The sequence below is a fragment of the Anoplolepis gracilipes genome, chromosome 2 (assembly GCF_047496725.1).
Source record: "Anoplolepis gracilipes chromosome 2, ASM4749672v1, whole genome shotgun sequence".
Taxonomy (NCBI): Eukaryota; Metazoa; Arthropoda; class Insecta; order Hymenoptera; family Formicidae; genus Anoplolepis; species Anoplolepis gracilipes.
In genome coordinates this window covers 340,957-357,988 of record NC_132971.1, presented here as the reverse complement: position 1 = coordinate 357,988, position 17,032 = coordinate 340,957, and the positions used below count along the sequence as shown (strand labels likewise).

Genomic DNA, 17,032 nt, shown 5'->3' with positions numbered 1-17,032 from the left:
AAGAGAAGAGAAGATATTTTTCTAGAGAGAGAGAGAAAGCGTTACTTCTCTTCTGATTGGTCACTCAAGCGTTCTGTACTTCGCTATACAAACTAATCGAGAGTCTCTCTCTCTCTCTCTCTCTCTCTCTCTCTCTCTCTCTCTCTCTCTCTCTCTCTCTCTCTCTCTCTTCCTTATCTTTAGCTATGTCAAAAGCGTTTGATGTAGAGGTTCTCTATCCAATCTTCTTAAATTTTTCGTAAACGTTACAGTCATATTGCGTTAGATACGAGATTGAATTACGCTCGTTTTATATTTTTCGCGTCTTTTTATTCGTCACAAGTATATTTCGTGTGTGAACAATTATCAAGAATAGTGAATCCAACAACGGACAATTGTTGAGTGCGTCTATTAATTCACGTGAGGGTGATTAAAGCATTTTTCGCGATATTTGTAAACGACATAATTTGTTTGACATGTTTCTCGCATCTTTTTACTCGTAAATTTCGCGTGTGAACGAATATCTACAATGCCGAATCGAGCTTATATAGCTTCGAGCATTATCGATTAATACATTTCTCTCTCAATATATTTATAAATCCCGAAATCATCTACTTGTGTGTCGCCATATATATATATATATATATAATAATAATAATAATTTCGCGCTATTATTTTGGTGGCGCGCGAAAGGTGTAATTAGTGCTCTGAAATGCGTCGTGTTTCATATTATATTTATCACATTCTCGCAGTCTATACCGAACAATCATTCTCATTTTGTCATGAAAATCGAGATTTTATGATCAAAGCGTTGCTCGAGTCTCGCTTTCGTGTCTTTGTTTACGTTGCGAGCGAAGGTTACGTAGCGAGTTTTTTCCACGCACTTGTACCGAGACGTTCGGCTGTGGGCGATGACGCGCCTCTCTCCCCCCTCCTGTTCAACCAGCCTAAATTTTCCGTAATCGTGTCAGTCCCTTCGCACAAGAGTCACTGTGAGGATGAATTATGTTCGCGCTCGTGTTTCTCGCGTCCTTTTATGTATCGAAAGTGAAATCCGTGTGTGTGAACGAGGGTCGGGAGTGTTGAATCAAACAACGGGCGATTATCTAAATGCGTCTACTAATCTGTGCAATCGTGATCAAAACCTTTTTCGATATTCGATAAAGGACGTGATTTTTTTTTCGTGTTTTTCGCGTTCGACGAAAGTGAATTTCACGTGCAAACAGATATTTGAAACGCTGATTCCAGGGGTAACTTATATATAGTTTTGATGCATCGATTACACGATAATATATAAACATCTTTTAATATATATATATATATATATATATATATATATATATATATAATTTATATGTGCCGAAATAATATTTACTCGCCATTATATATAATATTAATTTCACTTTTATAGTAACCGTGCGAGAGGTTAATTAGTTCTCCGAATAGCGTCATGTTTCATATTTATCATATTCTCACATATTCTGTACTCAACAATGATTCTCATTTTATTATCGTTTCGCTATGAAAATTGATTGAGATTTTATGATAAAAAGCATCACTCAAATCGCTTTCTTTGTTTATATCTAGCTTTTTTACACACTCACATACCGAGATCGATGACACGCGTTCCCTCTCTCCATTATTATATATTTAACCTGCCTAAATTTATTGTAATTGTGTCAGTCCCTTTACGTTAGTAGCGTGAGTATGAGGACGAATTACGGGCTTCGCGTTTCTTGCTCCTTTTTATTCGTCGAAAGTGAATTTCGCATAACAAACAAATGTCGGGAGTGTCGAAAGTGTCGAATAAACGGACAATTATTTAAGTATGTCTATTAATTCGGACTGACATAACATGAACTTTGTGTAATTGCGGAAGCAAATGGACAAGGAGCAAAGGATGGTGAAAAATAGAAAGGAGTGACGTTTGCGACGCATCAACGGGTCAGTCAATTTGTTTATTTTATTTAAATAATTGTCAATTTATTGACGATGCGTTTATTAATACTTTGAGATTTATTCGGTTACAATAATTACATGTTTTGTGATATTTATTGCAAAAAATGATATTGTATTGAATTGTACTTAAAAAATCTTCAATGAATAAAATACGAACGGCAATAAAATACAAATGCTGGAATTTTTCAATAGAAATGTAATTTAAATTCGCTATTTTAGTCTTTGGAATCGAAATCTTAAATTAAAATTCAAATCGGAAGAATTATACAATTCTTTCTCGATGATAGATAATCCTCGATAAGCTGGCAATTATTATTTTTGCATGCGTTCTCTTTCTAATTCTGCTTTATCTGTTTTTTTTTTTTTTTTTTTTTTTTCTTATGAGAAAGAAAGAGAAAGAGAGAGAAAGATACATTACTACTATTTTGTTCTCTTCGTACTCCTTCTCTATTTATTTCATCTTTCTTTGTCTCTGTCCGCGACGCGGCGTCGCGGCGCCGACGGATCGTCGAATAAATTTTTTATCGCCCTCGTCGGACGAGCCGGCTCTCTAACCCTTTGTATCTTCCCCTCGCCTCCTCTTTTTTCCCCTCCTCCTCATCTGCGCTTGCCTCCGCGGGGTCATTTTCGAACGCGTTAAACGCTCCCGTGGGATAGTTCGTTCGACGCATCGAGATTCGTCGATTCACCTCTTAGTGGTCGCTTTTCGACGTGTAACTGGCATTTACATCGCCGCGAGCGTTGTACGGGCTAACTGCTTCTCATTCTCATTTTTGTCGGGGGTAAATGTGCGCGGCCCTTTGCACTTTCCTCATCTGTAGCGAAAACTGGCGTTTGCTCGTGGTTAAAAGGCTCATCATACGAAAAAGATATTAAAATATCGCGTGCAAATTATGATTTTTAAATTAATAATTATTCGACCCTCATTTAATCATCTAGTAAACGTAAACGTAAAATAATCAGAAAATCGTACAATAATAATTGCAACGAAAATTATAGATCGTTCTCGGTATATGTTTACTTAGTAATCCACGGATACTTGAATATCGTTATTGATGCTCTCGGATAATCAGCCAACTCGTGCATCAACAATTTCCCTAATTTCGTCTTAGGCCGAGGTTCGCACGGTCTTCGGGCGCGATAATCTCTGAAAATTGGCGAGATGCAAGCCGGCATTTCCCCGCGGAAAAATCGAGCTTGCCGCATATACACTGTGTGTATGATAGTTACACATATTCTTCCCTTCATACTTCTTTTACGATCAATATTACTTTGACAATTAATAATTATATATTTATTCAGTTAGAGTATTATTACGAATAATTAAATAACGAAACACTATTTTATTTATTTATTTATATAAATTTGTGTGAACAAATTTTTCTGACATTAAGGTATTAACATAATTAAATTCTTAAATTTATAAAAGTTGTTTTTTTAGACTTACACATAATAAAAAAAAAAAAAGTAAAATTACCTTTTTATATATATATATATATATTGTTATATTCTCGTATGAAAAAAATTATGCGCCTAACTGAAAATTAATATTTTATTTTTTAAATTCTTTCTTTACATAAAAATACAGAAATTTTTTTACCTTTTTTTCTACTATCGCAACATGTCTTTTTGGTAATAAAAAGACTATTAAAGACCAATAAAACTGCATTGTTGAAACAATCATCGTTCTTTAAATTAACTTTTACCGCTTGTGTGAAAAATGTGTAATTCGTGGGACACCGTATATATACGTGATGTATAAGCAACATAGTGTATACGTACACTGGAGACCTGCCGAAGTCGTTCTGCAAGCAGATATTTACAGAGGCGAGCAAATAGTTCCCGATCTCCCCATGCTTTTCTCGTGACTACTGTTTTCAGTTCGTGGTCGACTTCGATCGACCTTTGATCGATCGTGAATGCACGTTTAATCGAGCGTGCACAGAGTCACGCGAGAATGCACGCTCCCCCCCCCCCTCTCTCTCTCTCTCTCTCTCTTTCTCTCTCCACTTATCTGCGAGAATTTTTTATTGTCTTTGCGAGAGACAATATTTTATTTAGTCTTTTAAAGAGAAAAGTGTATACATATAATATATGCATGTACATATACGTAACAATGCATTATGAGAGCAGGCGTGCAGTAAGATACATATCTAACATCTATAATTATGTATCACAAGTTTAAAAATCATTTTTTCATGAAATAAGCTTGAATTATTTTAAAAGCGCGAGTTAAAATATTTTTTAATTTAAAAATCGAACACACATTTAAAACTTGATACACTTAAAACTCTTCTAAATTTATCTTTATATTATATTATATTATAAACTCCATTATTAAACTTGTTCCAAGAATTATTTCGGTTATATTTATATTACTGAATAAATGAATTAAAAAATATATAATTTATTTCAAATATATATTTCATCGCTTGTCTCTTTTAAGCTTATATAATGTATTATCTGTTGTAAAAAAAACTTTCAAGCGCATCTCGTCATATTATAATAATTTAATGTTGCACGATATATATTCCAAACTTGGAGATTCTCGTGCTTGAAGAGTTTGTACCGAATCGCCCAAGGCGAAGCAATCGCGCGCGTTTAAGGACAATCTGCAGATCTGCAAGTTGGAGGCGATCGCTAGGTAGGCGGCAGATCTGTCTGACGATACGAATGTTCCAACATAAAGACGAAACTCTTTGAATAGCTATTGTGTGTGTGTGTGTGTGTGTGTGTGTGTGTGTGTGTGTGTGTGTGTGTGTGTGTGTGTGTGTGTGTGTCTGTCTGATGCTGCACCACATCGTGCGTTCTCGCAGAAAATGTATGCATTTGTACATCTCGCCCATTTCTCGGCGCACAAGCTATCCATATAGAGATAAAAACATTTCTCCTGCTTTGTTTTGCGGAAAAATATCGTACGCGAATTAACTTTCTTTGCAAATGCACGATCTTGAAATTGACATTATTCCCATACAATAAATGATCCACCAACATTATAGTATAGCTGGTTTTTAACGTAATTTTGAAGTTTTCAACAGTTACAAAAAACGGAAAAAAATTATACATTTTCATATGAACGGAATCAGTTTTCAAAAAACTTTCTCTCCAAAGTTGCGTAAAAAATTTTCTGCTGACATTAAACAATATTTTCAAGCCAAAAACAAAGTTAATTTAATAATAACAAAATGTATATCTTTTTAATTCACTTCACATTTGGTGCATATCACAAAATATAATTTTTATTTCATCACGAATATTGAAAATAATTAAAAAAAATAAAGTTTTTAAGAAATATAAAAATATATAATTCCATTTTCTCAAACTATAAACTCATATAATAAACGCTTTCGATTCATTTTTTGCTAAAAATTTGTTTCTACTTGAGTTCGTGAATTAATGGATACCTCAATTAAATCTGTCAAATTGTCCGTGAGACACTTTTTTGATTTTCTTGATTACATCATTATAGATGCAAGAACTTTCTACAAATTTGATCCATGTTATTATTTGTAATCTTGTATCTTGATAATTGGACCAATGGAATCTTTTCGACAGGATGCATCCTTTTCGCAATCCCTTGCGTTCCGACAAACGCACGCGATCCACGTGTTTTGAAAAATTATCGCTCTCGGAATGAGCTCGACGAGATGAACTGCCGGTTGGTGGCCCGTTTCGCATAACGGAAATAAATATCATTGTAAGAATCTGCGTGACGCGTCTGCGCGTAAATACGGGAAAAAAGCCGCCAGAATGACGCGACGTCGATTCTCTGACGCGGGAAACGACTTCCGGTCGAAGACAGAAGAGAGAATATCTTTTGTTTTTGTGGATTTGCGACCATCTAACGAGTTAAATTGAGTGAATTTAGAAACGTTCTTCAACATCAATTGATAATGTAGCCATCGAGAACTATCGAGAGAGAGAAAGAGAGAGAGAGAAAGAGTGTGTGTGTGCGCGCGAGATTATATTTAAGATAGTAGTTTTAGAAAAGAGGAGAAGAAAACATTGCATAATAAAAGTTCTTAACTTGTGTAAAAAAAAGTTTATATGTAATATATATATATATATATATTACATATACATATATAAAATATAATAACATAATATATAATATATTTAGATTTAAAATTTAAAAGTATCAAAAATTAATAATACATGTTTTTAGAAACCAAATATTATTCGAAATGCATTCTTTTTAATCAAAATTTATTTTATCTCATGACAAAGAGAACAACAAATTTTAGAAGATACTAAATCTTTTGACAGAATGTGCTACTTTCTTACATGAATAATATGTTTCGAGAGACGAAATTACGATTGCTAATGTCGTTAGACGTGACCTTAATTGGTTGTTGCCGCTTGGTAGATCTCAAGAGATCTCAAGATTCACATCTCCGATGGACCTTTCAATTCAACGCGTCAAAATTAATTATTTTATACTAAAACAGCAGCGACAGAATTCTTTCTTCTTCTTTTTCCCGCTTCAAGCAGTAGCCACGGGCAAAGATTCCGTCTCACTGACGAGCCTGTAGCCTTTTTCTCCCCGCGCGCGGTACATAAGAGGATGATAATTATTAGTCGGACAAAAAGATCACACGGCGGTCGGGCATCCTGCGTAGGTCAACATAACGTTATTTTTGCGTTCTAAAACGCAGTAAAAACTGGATAGTCGTTGGCGAAACCTCCTATAGCCTCGCCGTTTTTCCACTACCTCTTCTCTCATCTTGTTCTCTCACGCTTCCTCTGAAACATCTTCACCTGATTTCCGCTCGTCACACGTGTAACAATATTATCTCGTATAAAATAGATGAATTAAAAAGAATGGATTGTTTGCTATTGCCGACAGAAAGCTTTTTTGTGATTATGATGTATTATTTTGCAGTTATTTTATGCAGTTGATACAATGATAGGATATCAACTTCATAATAAAGATATTAATATTTTATCACTCAACAAATAAAGAAAAGATGTAAAAGCGAAAGAAGAGAGAGAAAGAAATTAAAAGGCTTCTCAATAAAAATTGTACTTTATATCACTTTTTAGCAGTCATCTTCAAATTTTTTTTTTTTAGTATTTGAAATTTTTCAAATGCTAACGAAACTGGTACAAATAAATATATTTTATTCTTATTTTATAAATGTATGGTTAAGGAAATTTGATATCATAAATTATGACAGTCAAGATGATAAAATCAGTTTAAATTCCCTGTTAATAATAAGTTAATTACGACAGTGGCGCGATCATCGTCAGCAAATTTTCGTGTTTGCCCGCTCAATGAGACCATAAAAAATGTATTCGTGCCGCTCTCGCGAAACTAGGACTCCGTCGTGCGTCAAATTATTCAAGGTGCTCCGCATGAGGACTGACAATGGAGAAACTATTTTCATACTCCAATAGCTGCGTAATTGTATCCGTTCAAGTGCGCGATTTGGTGTCGGTTCAAGAATTGACTTGAGCTGATTAAAGCTAAGAATGACAACGGATATCGATATTTCACTTTTGATATTAAATCTTTTCGACGTTAATCGAAATATCAGTAACAATAAATCAAATATCGGCGTGCTTAAACAATGCCAATTAATTATATTTCGCAAACATTTAAAGATTTAATATTAAATATTGTAAAAGTTCTTTAATTATCATAAATTGACGTTGATAATATCAAGTATAGTCAACCGAATAAATGAGTGTAATAATAAATTTTATAATACACAGAATGTTTCTGGTTCTTTATTATTTTCAATGGAGGAAATGTTGCAAGTAATTAATTTTCCATTTTCTGATTAGGTTTTTATGTTATTACGCTATTATAGCGAAATCGATGTATTGTTTGAGGATAAATTATAAGGTAAAAAATTTTTTGCCATTTGTGCGACTTTATCTCATTGCTCAGCATCTGTATCGATTGATTCCATATCGTCCTACGTGAAAAAGATTGAATCAATTCACTGTCAGTTAGCTGTCTGGAAAATGAGCCGATTCACACTAGGTTACCAAATTGTGAGCGTCCGCGACGAATCGATTACGAAAAAGTCGACTCTGGACCGGTTTTGCGGTTCCACAAAATTAAGAAAATTGCGGGATAGATGCGGGATAAGTTGCAGCTACTCATGACGAAATATTTCGCAGATAGACCTCCCAGAAAACTCGGAATCCGATCTTAAAGATCGTAAGGCGCATTCTGTTGTAATATGTTGTACAAAATGTATATATTCCAAAAATTATTCAAATATATATGTATATATATTTTTTTTGTATTTTTTGCAAATAATTAATTTTAGTTTTATAATATAATAATTTTTATAAGTACTTTTAGTTCTAAGTATAATTTTTTTTTTTTTATAAAAATAATGTGACAAATCCGTGACGAATCGTGATGAACGGCTTGTTCCACAAATGGATGCGCGACCGCGTAAATTTCGAACGAGAGAGAGAATGTAATTGTCTAGGGCGAGGATAAAGACGTCGTTGCAAATGCACGATACGGGGAAACGACGACCACCCATGGTCGAACAAATCTTGCGTAACGATTCCGATCTGTCTTCGGTCTTTCTCGAAGGATAATCGAAAGTGCAATCGATCGTTTCTGCGCCATGGAGGTGCGTCGGAATACAGATTTATCACACTATTTCGCTTGCAATAAGAAAGATTCTCGAAAACTTTTACAATATTTAATGCCATTTTAACATGCTTAGAAAAAATATTATTTTAAAATATTTTAAATAGATAAATTTAAGAACACATTTTTCGAGATTCTTGTTATAAGCCATTATCATTGGCAAGTGATAGTTGAGAGTTATTGGAGTTTACCGTTTAGATGTGTTATAAAAATAGGTTTTTAATAATTAAAAAAATTATTAGATAATTATTGTGTAATTAAATTAATTATATCCATTACATTTTTTCAATTGACATGAAATTTATATTTGTCATCAGTTTTATATTTATGAAAGCAATGTTATTTTCTCCAATATATAATTATAGATTGCTAAATGGTATATAGATAAGCCAGCAGGACATGAATGCACTCGATTTGTCGACATAAGTATCGCCCGTCACCATCAACGAGACATTTCATGTGACACAGCAATGCGTGTTAGATAATCGTACGTATGATCGGCTTTGCGCTACATAGTTGATCACGTATAGTCGGTTGGTGCCGGTTCAATGGCGCACAGCGAAACAATTTTTACGATTCGACCGGTTTTCTTTAGTTCGTCAAGGACTTGTATTCAAGTACAAACGTAACTGTACATTCGATACAAATTTTATACTTATTACACATTAATCACTTGTAGTATTTTAGAAAATATTTTTATTATAATTAAAAAAAGACAACGAAACTTGAACAAAAAGAAAAAAATTTGAAACAATTATACTATATGAATATATATATATATATATATATATATATATATATATATATATATATACTAGAATATTTTTTACATATTTCACGGTTTAAATATAAAAAGTAGAAAAAAAAAATTATTTTCTTTACTTTTACTTTCGGATCTTTAATTTGAATCCGGTAAGCACGCATTATATGAGGATTAGCGAGAAAACAATGGTCCGAGAGATTAACAAGGAAACAAGTGAATAAACGAAATATAATAAATGACATGCATTTATGCGGAAAAGATTTGCGCGCTGTCGACGAAGAAAAACGATGCGTCTCTCTCTCTCTCTCTCTCTCTCTCCCTCCCTCCCTCCCTCTCTCTTTTTTTTCTCCCACCCAAAACTACCGCGAGCTTGCGGCAGCTCGGGTATTTAACGGCGCGTTAAAAAAGTAATGCGGAAATATAATGGGAAACACAAAGGAAAGAAAGTTTCCGCGCTCGCTCGCTCGGGCTTCCAACAGCAGCGTGCCACAGTTTTACTCCCCCGCTATTTGGTTTGGATAAAGAGCTACCTGTTTGTTTACGTTTCGCTTTCAGCCGTTTGTACTCTCTCTCGACGGTGCACCACACGATGCAGCGAACGTATATGTATATGTGCGCACGTGTTCGGTACATATATGTCCTTCTCTCTCCCCTTTCTCTTTCGCTTTCCCACTCTTCGTCTTGTTGTCTCTATCTCTCTTTCGGTCACGGGAACATAGTTGTATTGTAAGCGATAAGCAGCCGCATATGCATACAATCACCGCGAGCGAGCGGTTCCGTTTCGCAGACACTCGACACGGTCCCGTATCGTAATCACTGCTCAAAAAACATCAAAAAACCAAGTTATCGGGAAAGCTTTATTATTCTTGATGAAACTAGAAACAAAAAAAAAAGGAATGAAAGAGTACATCCTGGAGAGTTTATCCTGGAAAAACTAAAATCCGTCATACCGCGCATGAGTTGTACAGCGATTAAAATGAGACAATTTTTATGCTATTGTGGATATTGAATCATCTTCAATCATATGTATTTCTCAAATAAATCATTCTTATTATCAAAAATTACGATTTGAGCGAATGACACGTTGAATTTACGGATCGATGTAATCTTATATACGCAAATGCAAGTTACATACCCTTGTACGGTTTGTTTTTTACGGTTTTATTATTATTTATATCGAATAATTATCTAACGCGCGTGACATAAGAATCTCAGCCAATACAGCCAATATAATAATGCCATTATATTAAGACGAATATTTACACAGAAATACGAAACGAATGGTATAGGAAAGAACGAGAAAGTTCATCGACCAAATAGGAAATATAACAAAGGGAGCGGAAAACTCTACGTGCGTTTTTCAATGAACGAGATAATAAAACGTGAAACGAATGAATGCGAATTGCCAAATCGCATGCCGTTATCCAAAGAATAGAACGAACTATAAGAATTAACGGGGCGAAACGTACATGTGTATGTATCTGTGTGTCGTTAAAAAGAATCGCAACTGTATAGACTTGTATGTATACGGGGAATACGGGGTGAATAGTTTGATTCCGTTTATCATCGAGAGTATCATTTTGCGATATCATTGCGTCGAAGAATTTTAACGCGTATCACGACAGGAGGGAATGTCGTTAAGAAATGTGATAGTGTTGAGAGTGTCATCGTCTGATGACTGCATTATAAACACATGTGCATGTTTTTCAATCAATTTAGATACAAAATTTTCGTTTTCAATATCACTTTTAATAACAAAAATGGATTTCATTCGAAATTAGTGATTAGTTAATTTCAAGTACATTCATTGCACTATGCGATGTTTTTGGGAGACGATAGCTTTTATTAAATAATTAATGCGGAAAACAATTCTGGTGGAATGTACACAGTCTTTTTTATAATTACCTTCTTCTTGCGACCATGAACGTTTTTCAAAAGTGTGTCGGAAAGACGGAATGCCAAGCAAATTTTGCTCTATCAAATAAATCTCGCCCTCTTCGACACGTGACATGTAGATACGTTAAAACAGGCTAGAGTGTAGAGGCGCAGTAAGTATTCTATTTTCTTGTTAGAATTCCGAAGGAGTCGCTTCAATCATGAAGAAAATGCAGCCTAATTAGACTTAGAATAATAAAAAAATCTTTCGCTAATGTGTTGTAACAACGTAACTTTCGATTTTTATTCCAATTTTTTAAATAAATATTTCGATATACGAAAAAAAAAGTAAGAATTGGACACTGGGCCTGAATTACCACGCCTGTAGGAGACTGACAAGAATTATTAGTGGGTGAAGGTAGCCAGTAGCTGAGCCGAGGATCAATACTAGGCAGACGTCCGTGCGATGTGGTGGAGTGCACTTCTACACGGCTCTAGGCTAGGCTAGAGCTAGGAAAGGTTGGGACGAAGGGAAGTTGGGTAAGGTTGGATCGTGGGACGTCTACGTAGACTTCGGTCCCCATAAACCAAGCGCCGGCTGACTTGACGGTATCGCCATGGACGTTTTAGCTAAAAGAAAAAAAAAAAGTATATTCACCGCGCATCAAAGAGACGTATTCGATTTTAATCTTTGTGGAAAAAAGCTGTCTGCTTTAAATTTAGTTTTCGATTACGTAATAGGCGTATAGGCGTGTTGGAATCCTTTACATTTACATGTTTGATTGCAACATATTTCTACATAATGCTAATAGTTGCGGATAAAAGACATAAATTATATTTTTGAAAATTTTGATTAAAGGTTATTTCAAGTTTTTCGCACTTTTTGTAAATTTTTGTAAATTCTTCAAATTAAAATTTTTTTACTCTACTCTGTTCGTTTTTTTTTTTTTTTCCTAAATGAAAATTTGTACGAACAATTGTGAATAATTGCGCAAACACTATTTGAAACAAATGTCTAGAAGTAGAGGTCCGGAATAGAGTTAATTTTCGAAATATATGCATATATTTAATTTCTGCATCATAAAGTATTCTTATGTAACGATCGGCGTAATTGCATTGAGAGAACGATTTTTTTTTTTTTTTGCGACCAAAGCTAATGCGATCTTGCCATTGCGAATTAGCAGCGGAAGGCCGTGCGTTCACGATATATTTTATGATCAGTAAGCGGACACACGCAGCAGCGAGATAGCAAAAATAATCCTCGCAAAGCGCAAGCGGAGCAAGAAGTTGCGAAAACTAGTTAAACCGCTTCAAGGTCGGGACCGTGAAACTCGTCCAATTCGCAGTGCAATTCCATGCACACATCTTTTGCTCGGATACATCGTGCCGCGTGTTAAATAACGACGCGGTAAAAAACTATCAAAATTTTACGATATATCCTGAATCTTACTCTCGATTTTTCAAGATATCGATTTTTGTAATATCGAAATAATTTTACGGATAATATGTAGTTTTTAACAATATGAAGAACTCTTAAAATCAAGAATTATCTTTTAATAAGAAAATTGCAAGATTCTGATATCTTGCAGAAAAATCTCAAGAGATAAAAAAAAAGAACAAAAATGTTATATAATTGAAACATTTATCGAAATCTCGTCTTAATGAAAGCTGCGTAATTTGAAAGCATAGAAATTCTCGTGTGGAAACATTCGCGCGTAGGCGCGTAGATTCGCAGTATTGAGTATCTACAGTTTAATACGATCGTAATTAAAATATTCCAGGAACCACCAACGCGTATCAGATTCAGGAAATGAATATACGTATGTACAAAGACACGTGAATATTTCAGAAAAGATAGCATTTTGTCATAATAGCAAATTTCCAAGTAACCTATTTAATATATATATATATTTAAAGCGAGTTCGAAATTAACAAAATCACTAAAAACTGCTATCTTCTAACATATATTTAATTAGATATTGAAAAAAAATTTAATTTTACTAACAGTTAGAACATTTGAAACTGCCAACCTAAGTGAAGAAAGTTTGCAAACTTATAATCAGGAAAAGTCGTCAATCAAAAAATGTAATATTACAGCAGGTGCTTTTTACTTTTCCACTCTCAAACTTTCTAAGATTAGAAATTTTAGACGTTTGACGCACGTTACACGCATTCTGCAATAAGCTAAACAAAAATAAAAATTAAAATAAAAATCTTTTCTCGAATGTTTGTGTGTGTTCTCGGAAAATCATTGCAATGTAATTGCGAAAGTTGCGTGAACGCAAACGAGAATCGCATATAGGCATGAATATATACGTCGGAGGGTGCGAATGTCGCCTCGGTTGCGCGTACATCAGACGAATGAACACACACACACACACATATATATATATATATATATATATATATATATATATATGTACACGCATATGCGCGCGCTCGTTCCTCCCGTTCGCGCAAATGCTGATGATCATTCACGCCACTGACCTACTCTGCTACGCGAGCTTCGCCCTCCGACGTCGCGACGTAGCGGCTGGGAAAGCGGCAAGAGGCGGAAAGAAAGAGAGAGGGAGATAGATAGAAAGAAAGAAAGAAAGGAAAAAAGAAAGAAAGAGAGAGAGAGAGAGAGAGAGAGAGAAGCAGAGGGAGAGAGTCGGCGGAAACGCGTCGCACAGGAAAAAGGGGAGCGAGACATGCCGAGATGAACGGTAGGTGAAGAAAGAGAGATGAGGAGAGAAGAGAGAGTCTGGTCGGTGTGGGTCTGGGCCTGCGTAACGACGCGTGCACGTCGACGATGCAAGTGCGCGACGACGGTCGAGGGCTTCGTGCAAGTCGCGGGATGGCGCGGAGGGTGGAGGGAGGATAAGGGCAACCGAGGGATAACGGAGGCAGAGATGGTGGAGGGCACGAAAGGAGGAGGCGAGTTGCAAGGGGTGCAAGTCGGCTGTAGTAGTTGAAGAGGGCGAACGAAGAGGATGGAAGGGGGTGGAAGGCTGGAAGGGAAGGAGGGAGAGAGGGGAGGGGACGAAAGTCGACCGAGGGGCGGCAGGGAATACGGAAGGCTACGATTGATCCGTGGTCGCCCTCCTCATCCTTCTCTATCGTATTTTCTCTCTCTCTCTCTCTCTCTCTCTCTCTCTCTCTCTCTCTCCATCCACCTTCTCTCCTTCTTGCCTGGGTGTCCCTTCCGCGCCCTTTCATCCTCAGCCCTCTCGCCTTCTCTCTTCTCTCATCCTCCTCGCTGTACGTCGTCGCGACCTCACGAATTCATTGTGCGCTTCCGGCTCTCGTCCTTTTTCTCTCAGGCGGCCATTAGCTGTCCGTTCGGGTCGCCTCTTATTAGCATAGTTGCAAATTCTATGCCACGACGTCCGACAGCAGCGGCGGCGGCGACGGCGGCGGCGGCGGCGGCGGCGGCGACGGCGACGGCGGCCTCCTGTTAACGCTTGATTGGAGGCCAACGCGACGTTTTACGCCGTTTTACATACCCGCGTTGCTTGGAAACTGGATGCGAATGAAGGAACATCGAGTAGATATCGGTTTTCGGTCGCACGTTACTGTATGAATTTGCAACTTCGACTTTAATACTTTTAATTATTTCACAGGCGTTATGAGAGACCTTTTCCAGTCGGTTTGTAACGGTAATGTCTCTTGCGCCACTCGCAATTAATTATCCATGTCGGTATACCGTTTTAGAGATAACAGTTTTAACGATAAAGCGTCATATGTATAGAAAATACACGGTTTCAATTGATGACTTTATGATAAATGCAAATTCGGTAAATAATTAATTATGTCTTATCTATTACGCTCCTTCCCTAATAGGTTTTTACTAATTATTTAAAAAAAAATAACTCTAATTCTCCTAAACTTGCGCATATAAAAATATATATTTTCCATTTGGGACATTATTTACGAAGTTGGACGAGATCACCGAACGACCTCGTTTCAGACCGCGAAAGATATTAACAATCACGGTAAGAGCGTAAAACAGTGCATACTCGAGTTTAACCGCACAATTAATATTCCGTTCGGTATTGCTGATTGATGTGATAGCGCGTTTATCGGGCGACGAGCGATCGCGACAAGACCGGATTATCCATCGCATTAAAAAGCATTTTTGACGCTCCCGAGCATTCATTCGGCTGTTACATTCCGATAAATGGAACTTAAACAATTGGTCCATAGAAATTGGTGCGTTGGCATATTATATACACATATATATATATATATATATATATATATATATATATATATAGATACATGTGTGCGTGTGTGCGCGTGTGTGTGTATACACAGGGTGTCTCGTTCACCGTAAACAGAATTATACAATGCCGAATGCGCTGCCATTAATTAGCGTGACTTTGTGTAGGCGGGATGGCTGCGCACGCGCGTGCTTTTATTTTAGCATTTCCCAACAAAATGTTTTCGCACCTCCAAAAACAAATTGCGGACTTTTAATTGAGATCCATCGCGTCCGTGATTCAGCCTGCTCGAAAACACTTTCCTCTTTCCCCGCCGATTTTCATCGCTTGTATATTCGGAGTAATATTTCAGCAAGAGTATTGTGCAATTTGCTGTTAATATTTAAAATTTTTCTCATCCTGTTTAGTCGATCTCGAATACGTCAAAAACTTTTAGTACCTGCTGATTTTGCCCTTTCCTCCCTTTTAATTTATCTACAAAAACCTATGCAATATTATATTGTATTTGCTCAACATATTGCTTCTGTTAAATTCAAATTAAATGTGCTGAAGGAACTTAAGCACTGTAATATTGTATAAAAGAGTATCGTTTATACGTTATTGGCATAATTATATTACGTTCAATATTCAATAATATTAATAATACGATTAGCTTTACGCTACTCTTGAAGATGCTTACTTTGATACTGAAAAAATGTGGTAGAAAGATTGTAAATCATAATGAGTCTGCCCCACCGCGATGCGTATTACTGAGAAGAGAAAAAGGATTTCTATATACGGCGAGATGTATTACTTATGTATGTAGCGTGTCGAGCTCTGATTACACGGCTTGTAAAGCGGAAAAGTTCCTGCTGTTTCTTGAAATCCAGTATCGATCGAGCGCATCGAAACGCTACCACGCGACGAAAAAACTTGGACACAACCGGCTCGAGCAAAACCATCTCGACTGTATACTTTGTAACGTAATGAAAGACGCGAACACGCAGGAATAATCGGTTACATCGACAATGTTGCATTCCATGAAGCGGCTATTATTCACAGTGTAATGAATATCGTTACGCAATGCGTCTATTATTGTCGAGTATTATAGATAATTTATGATGATTGAACAACGAGGAAAATGATGTATTTTTGTTGTGCTAGTACAAAACAATTGAATATTTGTACAGATATTTTGTAAGAGGCTTCTTATATTTATAAGAAATATATATGTATCTGAGAAATTTTTTGGAAAGATTGACACACACACAATGTTTTTTTTTTTTTTTTTTTTTTCCGTTTGTTTAACTTAGATAATTAGATTAAATTACATTTTGAAATATATAATATTTTTAGCTTATCACACTAATAAACTAATTTCTTTTGTGTGTTGGAATAGTTTTTTTTTTATAATAGAATAGAATTATGTAAAGAGAAAGAGAGAAAGAGAGAGATAGACACTAGCTAATATAAAGTTATTTATTAGCTACATAAATTCTTTACTCTGATTGCAATAATTTTTTTAAAAATGAAAACAACATGTAAAGAGAGGACGAAAAATACCACAAACAATTAAAAAAATTAAATATTTTTCATTTACAGACAAATACATTCCGTGTAACACGAAATGTTTGTTTAAATATGCGCTGCATT

General features: G+C 35.8%; 1 protein-coding gene across 11 annotated transcripts in view; it reads left to right on the top strand.

The window, feature by feature from the left end:
* The first annotated feature begins 202 nt into the window (after nt 1-202).
* The window catches only part of Mamo (zinc finger protein 628-like), a 73,942-nt gene continuing 57,112 nt past the window's right edge, over nt 203-17,032 (top strand). For 2 of the 11 annotated variants that reach the window (XM_072911476.1, XM_072911477.1), the window contains exons 1-2: nt 427-1,229; nt 1,567-1,923. The gene's annotated coding sequence lies outside the window, so the exon portion shown is untranslated. Of the gene's footprint in view, nt 406-426; nt 1,230-1,402; nt 1,924-17,032 lie in introns of those variants that run through there. The other 9 variants (XM_072911481.1, XM_072911484.1, XM_072911478.1 and 6 more) reach the window with 9 other exon arrangements.